We start from the raw sequence: 13,279 nt of genomic DNA on the forward strand, positions 1-13,279 counted from the left end.
GGACCGAGCAATGGGAGCTCACCCCATCGAGGGGGTTCGAACCACCGACCTTCTGATCAGCAAGTCCTAGGCCCTGTGGTTAACCCATAGCGCCACCCACGTCCCTGGAGGAGAGGGTTAATTGGTTATTTTGAAAATGCACCTGGTTTGAGGGTGGGGGGCACAGTGCATACCCCTAGTGAATCTGATGCACACCCCTGCTCAAGAGAACCTTACCTGAATGAAGCATTTGTACCACTTCCTACAGGCCATTTGTCCCAGAATGCCTTAGGGGTCAATGCAATGCAATGCAGCACTGCTCCCAAGGCATATAATCTGGTATACACCTTGAAGCAAAGTGTGGAGAGAGCTCTACACTATTTTGAAGGGTGTGGAATTGTTTTGTATAGTTAAGAGGGATAATATATGGGGGGGGGGGCGCATCCCTACATATTGTTAGTTTCCAGTATTTATAGATCAGTTTTCACCATGGATGGTCACAAAGTAGTTTATAGGACAGTCAGTAAAACAATTCCTCAGTTAAAGAATCTGACAAACAAAATCCAAAGTTATCTGAACCATTTACCGTATTTTTCGCTTTATAAGACGCACCAGACCACAAGACGCACCTAGTTTTTGGAGGAGGAAAACAAGAAAAAAAATATTCTGAAGCTCAGAAGCCAGAACAGCAAGAGGGATCGCTGCACAGTGAAAGCAGCAATCCCTCTTGCTGCTCTGGCTTCTGGAATAGCTTCGCAGCCTTCATTCGCTCCATAAGACGCACACACATTTCCCCTTACTTTTTAGGAGGGAAAAAGTGAGTCTTATAGAGCAAAAAATACGGTATATCTGCGCAATCAGCAATGACTTTTTTTAGGCTCTCTATATATTTGATATCAGATTCAGATTCAGTGCAGCTTTCATACAAATGGTTTTAAGTTTCTTTTGCTCATTAGAAGTACCTCATTTTCTGTGTTCCTAGATAAATCTATACACAGTCCTGGGCAGTTTCCCATATATCCCATGTTGTATATCCTGGACCTCAGCTGCTATACAAACATGCATAGTCCACTAGGTTTCTTTCATTCCCTTTTGAAACCTTGCAGCATATACCTAAATTGCTGGTTCTAGGTCACCTGGTTTGTAATTTATTTCCATCCAAATTGTCTAGACAGCTGATCCCTAAAAAGGGATGTGACACATTCTTTTCCTGATCAGTTTCTTCTCACCTGTCCTGGGTAACTATTAGACTCCACAAGAAACTCAGGCACACTTAGAATTTGGAAACTGTCTCATTTTTAGTTTCCTTGTTCTATTGTTCCCCTTAAATAAATTTCGATAAAGAACAATTTATCGAAAAGGGTTTTGCCTTTGAGGTTCACATTAGTTGCTTACCACCAAGTTCAAGGCTACCTAAATCTTCATTTGTGATGATGGGATTGGAAAATCTAGATTAGTCATGTTTATGACCACAAGTAACACTGCCAACTCAAAAGTGAAGGTGCTAACTAATAGGATGGTGCTGTTAGTTGTCTCCGCCCCCACCACCCATAAGTTATTTCATACTATATAGTCCACAGGCAATTGAACAAACCCAGGAGTAGCTAATTCCTGACTTTATTCATAGCATATATCTTCAGGTACAACGTATTACATTTATCTGGTTTGTGTATATGTTAAACAGTGATCAGTGGGGCAAAGAGCCAACAGTTACCATTGACATGAAAAAAAATGATTGTTTGCCAGGACAAAAGAGACTACCTCCGAATTTGCTCCACTTGACCCGGCAGTCATTGGATGGTAATGACTTTTTGGCCTGAGCAAACTGCGTTGACTTCAGAACAGCAAGTTCTCAGAAAAATGGTTCTATAGCCCACTTATGAATCCCCAAGACCAAATGGCTCAGGAGACTACTAATGGGTTAGGAAGCACAAAGCTACAGTGCTAGATATGCATCTATATCAAAAACAATTGCATGAACAGTCCAGTTAGCTTGAGATGGAAGCATCCCTATACCTGCTGTGATAATATAGGTCTTAGCAGACTTCTGTAATTCAAGGCAAAGAGTTTTTGTTGTTGTTTTCCTTCCTTCCCATTCTGATCCATGTTTTCATGTATAATAGTGTGCTGAAGATTCTTTGTTCTTATTGCAGGCTTATTTATGTCTATTCTGTATATAGGTTGTGTGTGCATGTGTGTGTAGAATCAACCTCATTAAATACTTGTATTGTTCTTATATCACTATTATCATTAAAATATTTCAAAACATCTAGGACATTTGACTTTAAGATAAACGAATATACAGATGTAGGTTATATATAGATGTCTAATGCTATGTCACCAGCTTTCTAAGGTCTTCATTTAGTACAATAAGAATGAGGATAATAGAATCATAGAGTTGGAAGGGACCCTGAGGGTCATCTAGTCCAACCCCCCTGCAATGCAGGAATCTCAACTAAAGCATCCATGACAGTTGGATGCTTAAAAACATCCAATGAAGGAGAGTCCACAACCTCCGGAGGAAGTCTGTTCTTCTGTTGAACTGCAATGTCAGAAAGTTCTTCCTCACTTAGTTGGAATTTCCTTTCTAATAACTTGAAGCCACTGGCTTGAGTCCTACCCTCCAGAGCAGGAGGAAACAAGTTTGCTCCATTGTCTATGTGGCAGCCCTTTAGATATTTGAAAACGGCTGTCATATCTCCTCTCAGTCTCCTCTTTTCCAGGCTAAACATATAGGTAAAGGTAAAGGTACCCCTGCCCGTACGGGCCAGTCTTGACAGACTCTAGGGTTGTGCGCCCATCTCACTTAAAGAGGCCGAGGGCCAGCGCTGTCCGAAGACACTTCCGGGTCACATGGCCAGCGTGACATCGCTGCTCTGGCAAGCCAGAGCCACACACGGAAACGCTGTTTACCTTCCCGCCAGTAAGCGGTCCCTATTTATCTACTTGCACCCAGGGGTGCTTTCGAACTGCTAGGTTGGCAGGCGCTGGGACCGAACAACGGGAGCGCACCCCGCTGCAGGGATTCGAACCGCCAACCTTTCGATCGGCAAGCCCTAGGCGCTGAGGCTTTTACCCACAGCGCCACCCGCATCCCTAAACATATACAGCTCCTTCAACTGTTTCTCATAAGGCTTGCTTTCTAGACCTTTGATCATCTTGGTTGCCTGCCAGAGACCAAGCTGAGGTGTACTGCTCTGATGAGGAATGGTAGGAGCCTCCTTCTCCCCTTGCTCCTGACCAGGATCCTGAATCTTCCCAGGCACAGTGGAGCCGCATAGATTTGGAACAGTGGTTTGCAGAGGGGCATAGTTCTGAAGACAAAAGTTGGGACGAACTGGGAGGTGAACAGCAAAGTGAAGAGGAACTGGAAGAAAGAGAGCTAACAGACTCTCTTCTCACTGGAAAGTGTCCAGCCTATCAATCCAAGGTCACAAAGAGCAGATAAGGTGGCTACATAAAAAACACAGCGCTTGCAAGATCAGGTTGCAAGTGACGCTTTTCGCTTTGTCCTGCTTATCTACAGCCAAAGGGGAGGAGGAAGCAGAGTCCCTGCTTTGCTGAAACCTGACATTGCCCTCCTCTGCACACATCCCAGATTGTCAACATCCTTCTTAAATTGTGGTGCCCAGACACAGTATTGTTATAACAATATTATTTTTTTTAAAAAAGAATCTGACTCCTAGATTCATGTAACATGCATTTGAAAGTCAAATAAGGGATTCAGCATTTTATGGCAAATTCCCCCCCCCCCCCCAAAAAAAATCATTCCAAAACCAGACTTCTCCAACCTGGTATTCTCCAGATGTTGTTGGATTACAACTCTCATCAGCCCTAGCTGGCATGACCAATAATGAGGGATAACAGGAGTTGAAGTCTAACAAAATCTGAAAGACACTAGGCTGCAGAAGGCAATTTTAAATGTAAGCACCCATCAGTACACTTTTAAAAACACTCTAAGACTGAGTTACAACATTGAACCACTTATGCATTCAATATATTACATTTACAATTGCTTTTCATGAGTGGCTTCACTGGCATCCCTATCAAGTTTTGAAGTTCCTTCAACAGAGAACCCATGAGCCACTTAATAGTCTACTTACAACAAAGATCCTGATATCTGGAAATTTTGACAACAATTTGACATATTCATTATCCCTGGACTCGAGGTGGCATTCTATTAATTAGAACAGGGAGAGAAAATTCGGGGCTTTTCAGATTGGGGTAGTAGGTAACACTGTGCCCTCCAGATGTTGTACTGAAATATTTTATGAATCACATTCAGAACGTGCCTGTGGGTCACAAATCTCTACAGTGAGATAGCCTGACTGTCAATAGTCATATATTAGTAGCAGGCAATGAATTCTAGGAACAATCTATATATTTGCACTACTGACTCTAAGAGTAGCTCTGTTCCTAATACATAATGTGATGGTAGAATTCTGGCCTACAGGCCTACAGAATTGGAGGGATATGTCCTATTTTTGAATGTTTACCCAATGTAAAATAAAAACTCCTTGTACATAATAAGTGCACCACAGAGAGGTTGCTCCTAAACCTTGCAATCTAGTGGCACACTCCATAATTCTGTTAGCTTACTTCATTCCGTACTACATTTGAAGGTTGGCTTTAATATTGGTCAATGCAATCCAATACACAGCCATTGAAATGTTCACTCAGATCTTAGTGCAGAGGGTTTTTGGTTTGGTCTATATGGAGGCCAGAGGGGTTTGCTAGATACCAGTGCAAAAAGTTTTCTAGTAAGTACCCTTGTCTACTACGATTGCCGGAATGAACCTCAGGCAGCCCTTTTCCTCACCAGAGGAAACAGTGTGTCAAGATATGGAAGAGATCATCTGCTATGATCTAAGTGGGTTGTGGGATAATGTATTAGGAACACTAATATCAGATGAAAACATATCCTGGGAGACAGGCTGGGAAATGGAGTTTATCAGTGCTCTGGCAGCACAGACTCAACTCATTCTGCGATTGGTCTTGTTTCAGGAGGTGCAGGGATATTGTGGCTCCCAACTGAGCATCATGGAATCAAAGTCTGTAATGCTGTGGCTTTTGCAAAATATGTGCCCATGTCTTAGTGCTTTTTAGGAGTTCTAAAAGCTCTGAGCATCCATGACGAATTCAACCACATCCTTAAACACATGATCCCTGAAATGAGTTGAACATGGTTTCTGAGATACATTAGACATAATGGCAACAGGTTCAACAGCAAGGGAATGCCCCCGTTCATTTATCTTTTTCTTTACTACTGCAAAGACCCTAATTTCATTTCAGACTCCCTTGGTCCTTACCTTTACGGTAAAAAGCACTTTGCAGAAGATGTACTATATCAGTGATGGATTCCGAGGGCTCTCTAAATGTTGGCAGGTCTCTTTTAAGAATTAGCTCTGAGAGCTTGGAACTGACCCAAGTGGCAAGCACTCTTATCTTATAAGAGATGAGGCAGATTAAGACATGCTGAGTTCCTAAGCTATGTCAAGCTTTAACATGCCCCAAAGAAGAACCTCACCAAATATGTATTAGTCTAACAGAAAGCACAGTGAAAATAGAAATTGTAAAGTTTTGTGCTTGCATATCTATCTATCTATATCTGTCATCTATCAATCATCTATCTATCATCTGTCTATCATCTATCTATATCTGTCTATCTATTTATCTATCTCTATATCTATCTATCTATCATCTATCTATCTATCTATCTATCTATCATCTATCTATGTATCTATCTATATCTATCATCTATATCTATCTATCTATCATCTATCTATCTACCTATCTATCTATCATCTATCTATCTATCATCTATCTATCATCTATCTATCTATCTATCTATCTATCATCTATCATCTATCATCTATCATCTATCTATCTATCATCTATCTATCTATCATTTATCATCTATATCTATCTATCATCTATCTATCTATTATCTATCATCTATCTATATCTATCTATCTATATCTATCTATCATCTATCTATCTATCTATCTATCTATCTATATCATCTATCATCTATCATCTATATCTATCATCTATCTATCTATCTATCTATCATCTATATCTATCTATCATCTCTCTCTCTTTCTCTCTCTCTCTCTCCTTACATAGGTAAGGATGAAAACTTAAGATTTAAGATTCAAATATGTATCTTGCAATAAGCCTATGAAATAGTTTTGAATTAAAATATTATATGATTTCCTATTCAGCATATATGAACACTTTTGGTGTATGTTTCAAAATCTTTTTCTTGTTTCTTTTATTTTTTAACCAACCATGTAAAACTTGACATTATAAAATAGCCATCAGGGTAAGCAGCTGTTTGTAGCCTTATCCTCCAGGCTGCCTAATCCTCTTTTAAAGCCTTCCAAGTTGGGGGCCAGATCTGCCTCTTAACACCACAGATTTGTAGAGTTGGAAGGGACCCTGAGGGTCGTATAGTCCAACTCCCTGAAATGCAGGAATCTCAACTAAAGCATTCAGGACAGATGGCCATCCAACGTCTGCTTGAAAACCTCCAAGGAAGGAGTCCACCACCTTCCAAGGGAGTCTGTTCCACTGTTGAACAGCTCTTATTGTCTGTTCTTCAACCTTCCAACAGTCAGCTTCAGTGTGTGCACTTCTAGAATGTTGTCTCTACTCACATTTTTCCTAAATTTAAAAAAAGCCCTAAATGTTGTAACTTCTTGTGCCGGAGAGTTCAATATAGCAGGTGCCACTACATAAAACCCCGTCCCACACAAACATAGTTGAGCACCCCTGCTTCTCATTCTCATGCCCCTCTAAAGTAAGCTGAAGTTTAAAGATCAGTCATAGGAAAAGAAACAGAAATATAACGGCTAAATTGGTTATTACAGAAATGGATACTGGAAGATAAGCAGTCAAACTCCTTGCAAGCATCATGGTAAAGCCAATGTACACTCCCCCTCCCCCTTCAAACCCATCTTTTGTTGTTTGTTTCTTTTCTTTTCTTTCTTTCTTCTTCTTTTTTTAAAAAATAACTCATTAGTCAGACTCTTAATATTAGCAGCTCTTAACACTGATTATTCGTGAACACCTTAGGATGTCAACCACCCTCTTAGGCAGCCTGATGGGTAGCCGGGGAGCCAAGAGGAAATACCTTGATTATAAAGTTAACCAGATTATTTGCAAATAATTACATGAAAACAGGAAGAATGCATTCTAAATTTGGGGTGAAGGGGAGGGAGAACACCCTGTTGTTCCTATGATTTGCGGAGATGCTGTGCCTATTATTTTCGAATTGCCTGTTGTTCTCAGATTTCTGGTTCTTTGTTTTAATTCCTTGATAGCAGCTATTTTGCGTCTTTCTTTCTTTCTTTCTTTCTTTCTTTCTTTCTTCCTTCCTTCCTTCCTTTCTTCCTTTCCTTTCCTTTCCTTTCCTATTGACTGAGATGCACTTGCTACACACACACAGGAAATGCATTACGCTTATGTGTAAGTCCATCCCTTTTCCTCTTGAACCCAAGTTCAAGAAGAAAATAAGTGCATATGTTTTAGAAGAGGTGTCACATCCTGTTGACTGCTTGGCCCTATCAACAATCTAGCTACTGCATTCTGCCCCAGATGGAACATCTGGACCAGGCCTAAGGGAATCCCCACAACTGAATGCAACTCAAAGGCCTTCTGTACAATTATACACAAGGCTCACATGCTACATTGTATAGCTAAGATGGAGGCTTGAAGACAGAAATTGGTAGTGAGGAGGATTGCAGGGCATAAGTGGGCGGTTGCTGGTGATCCCTGCTTTCCCTTCTTGTAGCTCTCTGTCTTTTGAAAGGACATGGTCTGAACATCCCTTCAAACAAAGGACTGTTTTATGTAAAGTAGACATGGCCACTATGCTCAGACCACAGCAGCAACAACAACAACAACAAGTTACTTATATACTCCACCCATTTGACTGGGTTGCCCCAACCACTCTGGGCAGCTTCCAACATAATACACAGCAAAACATCAAACATTTAAAACTTCCTGATACAGGGCTGCCTTCAGATGTCTTCTAAAAGTTGTGTAGTACCTTAGCTCCTTGACATCTGAGAGGAGATCTTTCCACAGGGAGGACACCACTACTGAGAAGACCCTCTGCCTGGTTCCTTGCAATTTCACTTCTCACAGTGCTGGACCTCAGTGTCCAGGCTGAACAATGGATGTGGAGATGCTACTTCAGGTATACAGGGCCGAGGCCATTTAGGGCTTTAAAGGTCAGCACCAACACTTTGAATTGTGCTCGGAAACATACTGGGAGCCATTGGAGGTCTTATATGGTGTTATATGGTTGCGGCGGCCGTTCCCAGGAACCAGCCTAGCAGTCACATTCTGGATTAGTTGTAGTTTCTGAGTCACCTTCAAAGGCAGTCCCATGTAGTGTGCATTGAAGTATCCAGCATTGTAGGATTTAGCTCTAGCTGACATAACTCAGTAGTGCAGCATATGCTTTATATACACAAAGTCCCAATTTGTCCTGTTCAGTTAACAGGATCTTAGGCAGCAAAGCTTTAAAAGAGTCAATATTTGAGGCCAGGGAGAGTCACTGCCAGTTGGACTTGCCAACTACTAGAAGGGCTTAATGTCTCCCATTAAGCCCTAAGTGCACAAAAGGAGGAAAAGGTGATTTCCCCCAAACTGTTCATACAGAAATAAGGTCCTTCACTGTGGAGAGTCAAGGTCAGTGAGTTTCTCACACATTGACTAACATCACCTCCCACTTTGAGGACCACAGATAAACATTAATATTGTCGCTTACTATATATATATATATATATATAGTCGTACAAGACAGGACGGCATGTGTATGAGATAGAGACAGTGGTGATGGAGGAACTCTTACATTAAAAGGTAGTTGTTAGGGGCAGCCCGGTGTCATCGAAAGTTCCAATCCAGATTGCAGGGTTCACTTAAAAGGGATCTTGCATTTGTGTATGAAGGTAGCCAAAAATCCAAATGCTTTGGGGGGATTTCACAAGAAGGTCAGGTGCACTGAGTGTGTAATAAGTAGGAGGCAATGCTGCAGCCATTATCTTCCCTCTGACAAGGGAGCGGCTCACTGACCTGGCATGCTGACAAATGGAGAGGAAAACGCTGCGGCGAGATGTAAATTCCCCGCGCAGGTCCCTCATGAATATCTTGTCTCCAAGATTCAGGCTGGTGACCTGGAAAACAAGGTTTCTCCCCAATCAGAATGACAGGCAGAGCTGGTTTCCTGTTAGGAAGACTACTAGGTGTGTAAAAAAATTATGATTTCCGAAGGAAAAAAATGAGATGTCACACAGCGCAAAATATTACTTTCAAATGGTCTCTCTGTAGCCCCTTTGAGTGACAGCTGTTAAGAATTCAATTGTGTGTGAGAGACACACTGGAAGGCAGGATGGAGGTTGGGCTGGGGTGGAGGAGGGGAAGTCAAGAGAATAGGGATTTTCAATTCAAATGCTCATTTGAGAACAAACTGAATATATCTGTCATTCTTTCTAGCCTAGAGGTTAATTCTTAGAAATGAATTTCCATTAGTAACACAAATTATAACCTTGTCAAATCCTCTTATGTAAGGTAGCCAGTGTTGAAAGACGTCGATGGCAGAGCTACTCTGGCAAAATGCATAACCTTGATTCTTAGAGAATATATGCTTACAGATATTTCATTGATTTATCAGTTATGGATTTAAGAGGGCATTTTCTAAAAAGAAAATGTGTGTGCATTTTTCTTAGTGGGTTATGGGAAAAAACTATTTTCAAGTTTTATTGTGAAATAACAGGATTGCAGCCTATGTATTCTTAATATTTCAAAAGTTAAGTGGCTAGTTGGATGTTATTGTAGCCACAGAAGGAAGGCAATTGTTGGAAGATCTACCCCCGCAACTCCTTGAGAACCAATTTCCATCTCTACATTCATACAGAGTTAACACTCATTAAAGTGTCTGCCATTTTGATGTTGTAGGTTTTCATTAAAATTAGGCCATGCAAACATAACATATTTGAATCCTGAATCTGTTAATCTATTCACATCCCTATGGTTTATTTTTAATAGTTACTTTTAAGGCTAAAAAAATGCCACTGTAGGAAATTAAAATGGCAGCCCCCATTCATCAGTGACACTGCTGAGACACTGCTGTTCCAGCAACTTCCCGAAGATGTCAGATGCTAGTATCAGCCTGGCTGTGGCACATTTGGGCGAGGAAGATTTTTCCTTTCACTTCAATGACTCCTCTTCCCCTTGACTTAAATATCAAGGACTGCTTCAATACCCAAACACTACATCTGCCCCAAGTTACAAGGCACAACTCCTACTTTCTGATACCCATCGCTGGTAAATCACTGTTCCTCTTTTTGCCTTTTAGGTTTCCTTGTTAACTTGTTGTCGATGTGAGTTACTCGAGGCATTCTTCTCCAATGTTTTCTAGAAACCAGATGTTAATTCTCTGAGGGGACAATTGGAAACATCGTGCCTCCAAGGTATGTGCATGTTTGGGCACATACACAAAAAATTAGGGACCAGAGAGATCACAGCCTGCATTTCACATACTCCATCAGCTGGGATATATCCTGAACAGTGGAGAACATATGGTGAAACATCATGCTGACATCAATATGCAGCACTATGGAGTAGATGCTTTATAACAATAGGATAAAATGTAGTTAGAAATGTGCACATTGAGACACTATTAAAATTAGTTTTTTGTGATAAAATATGTATTTATCAGATTGTTTCAATTCACAGATTAAAATGAAAACAGGATAAAACAGACACGTGCAAGATTGACATGAACAATGTAAGCATTTCAGCGCATATTACTCTGGTGTAATGTGAGTTGCATGAACTTCCCATTTGTTTCTGGGAACAATTCAAAGGGCTGGTAATGTCAGGTGTCAAGAGGATCCAGCCCCCACGGTAGGTTGTCAGGAACGGATAAGACAAGGAAGTTCTTACCAACTGCTTTTCATTCAATATTCACAGAAAGAGGCTTAGGAAGGTAGCCTCCTGGAATACAGTGATACCTCGAGTTACAGGCGCTTCAGGTTGCAGACGCTTCAGGTTATAGACTCCACTAACCCAGAAATAGTACCTTGGGTTAAGAACTTTGCTTCAGGATGAGAACAGAAATCGTGCGGTGGCAGTGGGAGGCCCCATTAGCTAAAGCAGTACCTCAGATTAAGAACAGTGTTAGGTTAAGAACGGACCTCCAGAACGAATTAAGTTCTTAACGCGAGGTACCACTTTAATGTTGTTGCCCCCAAGTAAATCTCCTCTCCTCTTCTCTCCCACTTCCTCATTCGTCATCCCTTCTATGGGTGGTGCTGAGGGCCCTTTCCTTCTGAGTCCTTTGCTCTCCTACTTTTAAGGCTTGCTGGGTTCTGGGAGATGGTGGGTCTGGAATGTTTTCTAGTGAAAACATGCCAGCCAGCTGCTCCAGCTCTGCCTCATCTTCATCTCCCATTACTTCCCAACTTTCCCCCTCATCATCCTCTGAGCTGTGGTCTCCCTCAAACCCCTGTTGTAATTCTGAACTGTCTGCTTCTTCTCTGGAAGGGTCAGGCTGGGGAGGCAGTCTCCACCATTCCTCCTCTGCCCAGTCCCTGACAGTTATTATCTATAAATCTCTGAATGGCTTTGGATTAAGCTATAACCATCTTTTCACCTATGAAAGGGGAAGGTTAGGCAGAGTACCTATTTTTCTTCAGAAGCTACCAGTTTTAATCTCCACTTATGGCTGGATATGTCTCCTGTCTAAAACCTTGGAATGGGCATCCTGGGGACATCTAGGTGAGCACTGTGGAAAACAGGATGCTGGACCACATGGGCATCTGGTCTGATCCAGCAGGGCTCTTCTAAATTTTCTCAAATCCTTGTGAGCAGCTCATATAAACCCAAGTTATTTGCAGAAGCCAATTGAGCTATTGCCATTGGTACTGGATTCCATATTCAGTTTCCACGTCGGCTGCCAATTGACTCCCATGTTGAAAGTCCACTAAATGCTCTCACAAGTGATACTTCATGCAGCTCAGTGCCACTGCGAAGTGCAAAGGTAGACAGATCTTGTGAAGCCACCACCGATTAGCGCTGTAGCACTTACTCCTGTCAAGCACACTTGTCCAGGGAGAGTATGGGCAAATAATCTTGATTTGTTCATGTGTTCAGTACTTTAAGCAGACATGCAAGAAATACATATAGTATAGCAACTGAGCTTCCCAATAGATGGTAGAAAGTGTAAACAAGCGAAAAGTTTTATGAGAAGGTTATTTATTTTACTTTATTGAAAGTATTTTTAGGCCATTTTCCCGGTCAATCACCTGTCCAGGCAAAAGAAAGAAGATAAAAAGAGTACAGAATTTAAAACAGTACAAAATCTTAAATTTTAAAATTTAACACTGTAAATAATTATTATCTTTTATACCGCTTATATGCCAAATCAGCTTCTAAGCTGTATACAAGTATAAAGTCAGTTATAAAATACCCACGCATAGTTAAAATGCATGATCAAACAATTCTACCAAAACATTTAAGGTGTCCATAATTATATATATGTGTTTGTGTCTGTCTGTCTGTCTCCCAACAGAGGTAATCATACTGTTTTCAAAGCCTGTCTTATCACCATTTTATATACTTTATGAATAGTATGAATATCTCCTACTGTTTTATCTAAACTGCTTACACTCACCCCCTCCCTTCCATTAACCAGTAATTAAATCCTGTTAAATAATAATAATAATAATAAAGTTAACTTAAAAGATTGTATCTTTCACATTCCAGTCTCTTGGGCCATAATTTTAGGAAGTTTGCAGCAGCGAATGTAAAACACTGAGGAGGCAATCCTATGCCAAGATGTGCCAGAATGATCTGCTTAGGATGTGACAGATCTCCAGATCAGCTGGCATTAAGAAGAAGAAGAAGAAGAAGAAGAAGAAGAAGAGTTTGGATTTGATATCCCGCCTTTCACTCCCTTTAAGGAGTCTCAAAGCGGCTAGCATTCTCCGTTCCCTTCCTCCCCCACAACAAACACTCTGTGAGGTGAGTGGGGCTGAGAGACTTCAGAGAAGTGTGACTGGCCCAAGGTCACCCAGCAGCTGCATGTGGAGGAGCGGGGAAGTGAACCCGGTCCCCCAGATTACGAGACTACCGCTCTTAGCCACTACACCACACTGGCTCCCCAAACTTTGCTCAGTTGAAAGTACACTGGCAAAACTTGTTCATCGTGCCTCAGCTGAGCTCAGTTGAGTTGAGGCCAGTGTAAGTCCCCACAAAGGTGCATGATGGAGATGGGGATGGGTAGGGG

At 41.4% G+C, this 13,279-nt stretch overlaps 1 long non-coding RNA gene across 1 annotated transcript in view; it reads left to right on the top strand.

The window, feature by feature from the left end:
* Positions 1-12,969, top strand: part of LOC310659632 — a 47,876-nt gene extending 34,907 nt beyond the window's left edge. Inside the window, exon 3 of the long non-coding RNA XR_014502887.1 lies at positions 12,904-12,969. This is a non-coding gene — a long non-coding RNA (uncharacterized lncRNA). The remainder of the gene's footprint in view (positions 1-12,903) is intronic.
* The last annotated feature ends 310 nt before the right edge of the window (positions 12,970-13,279 follow it).

The sequence above is a fragment of the Podarcis tiliguerta genome, assembly GCF_965153285.1.
Source record: "Podarcis tiliguerta genome assembly, chromosome: 11".
In the NCBI taxonomy this organism is placed as follows: Eukaryota; Metazoa; Chordata; class Lepidosauria; order Squamata; family Lacertidae; genus Podarcis; species Podarcis tiliguerta.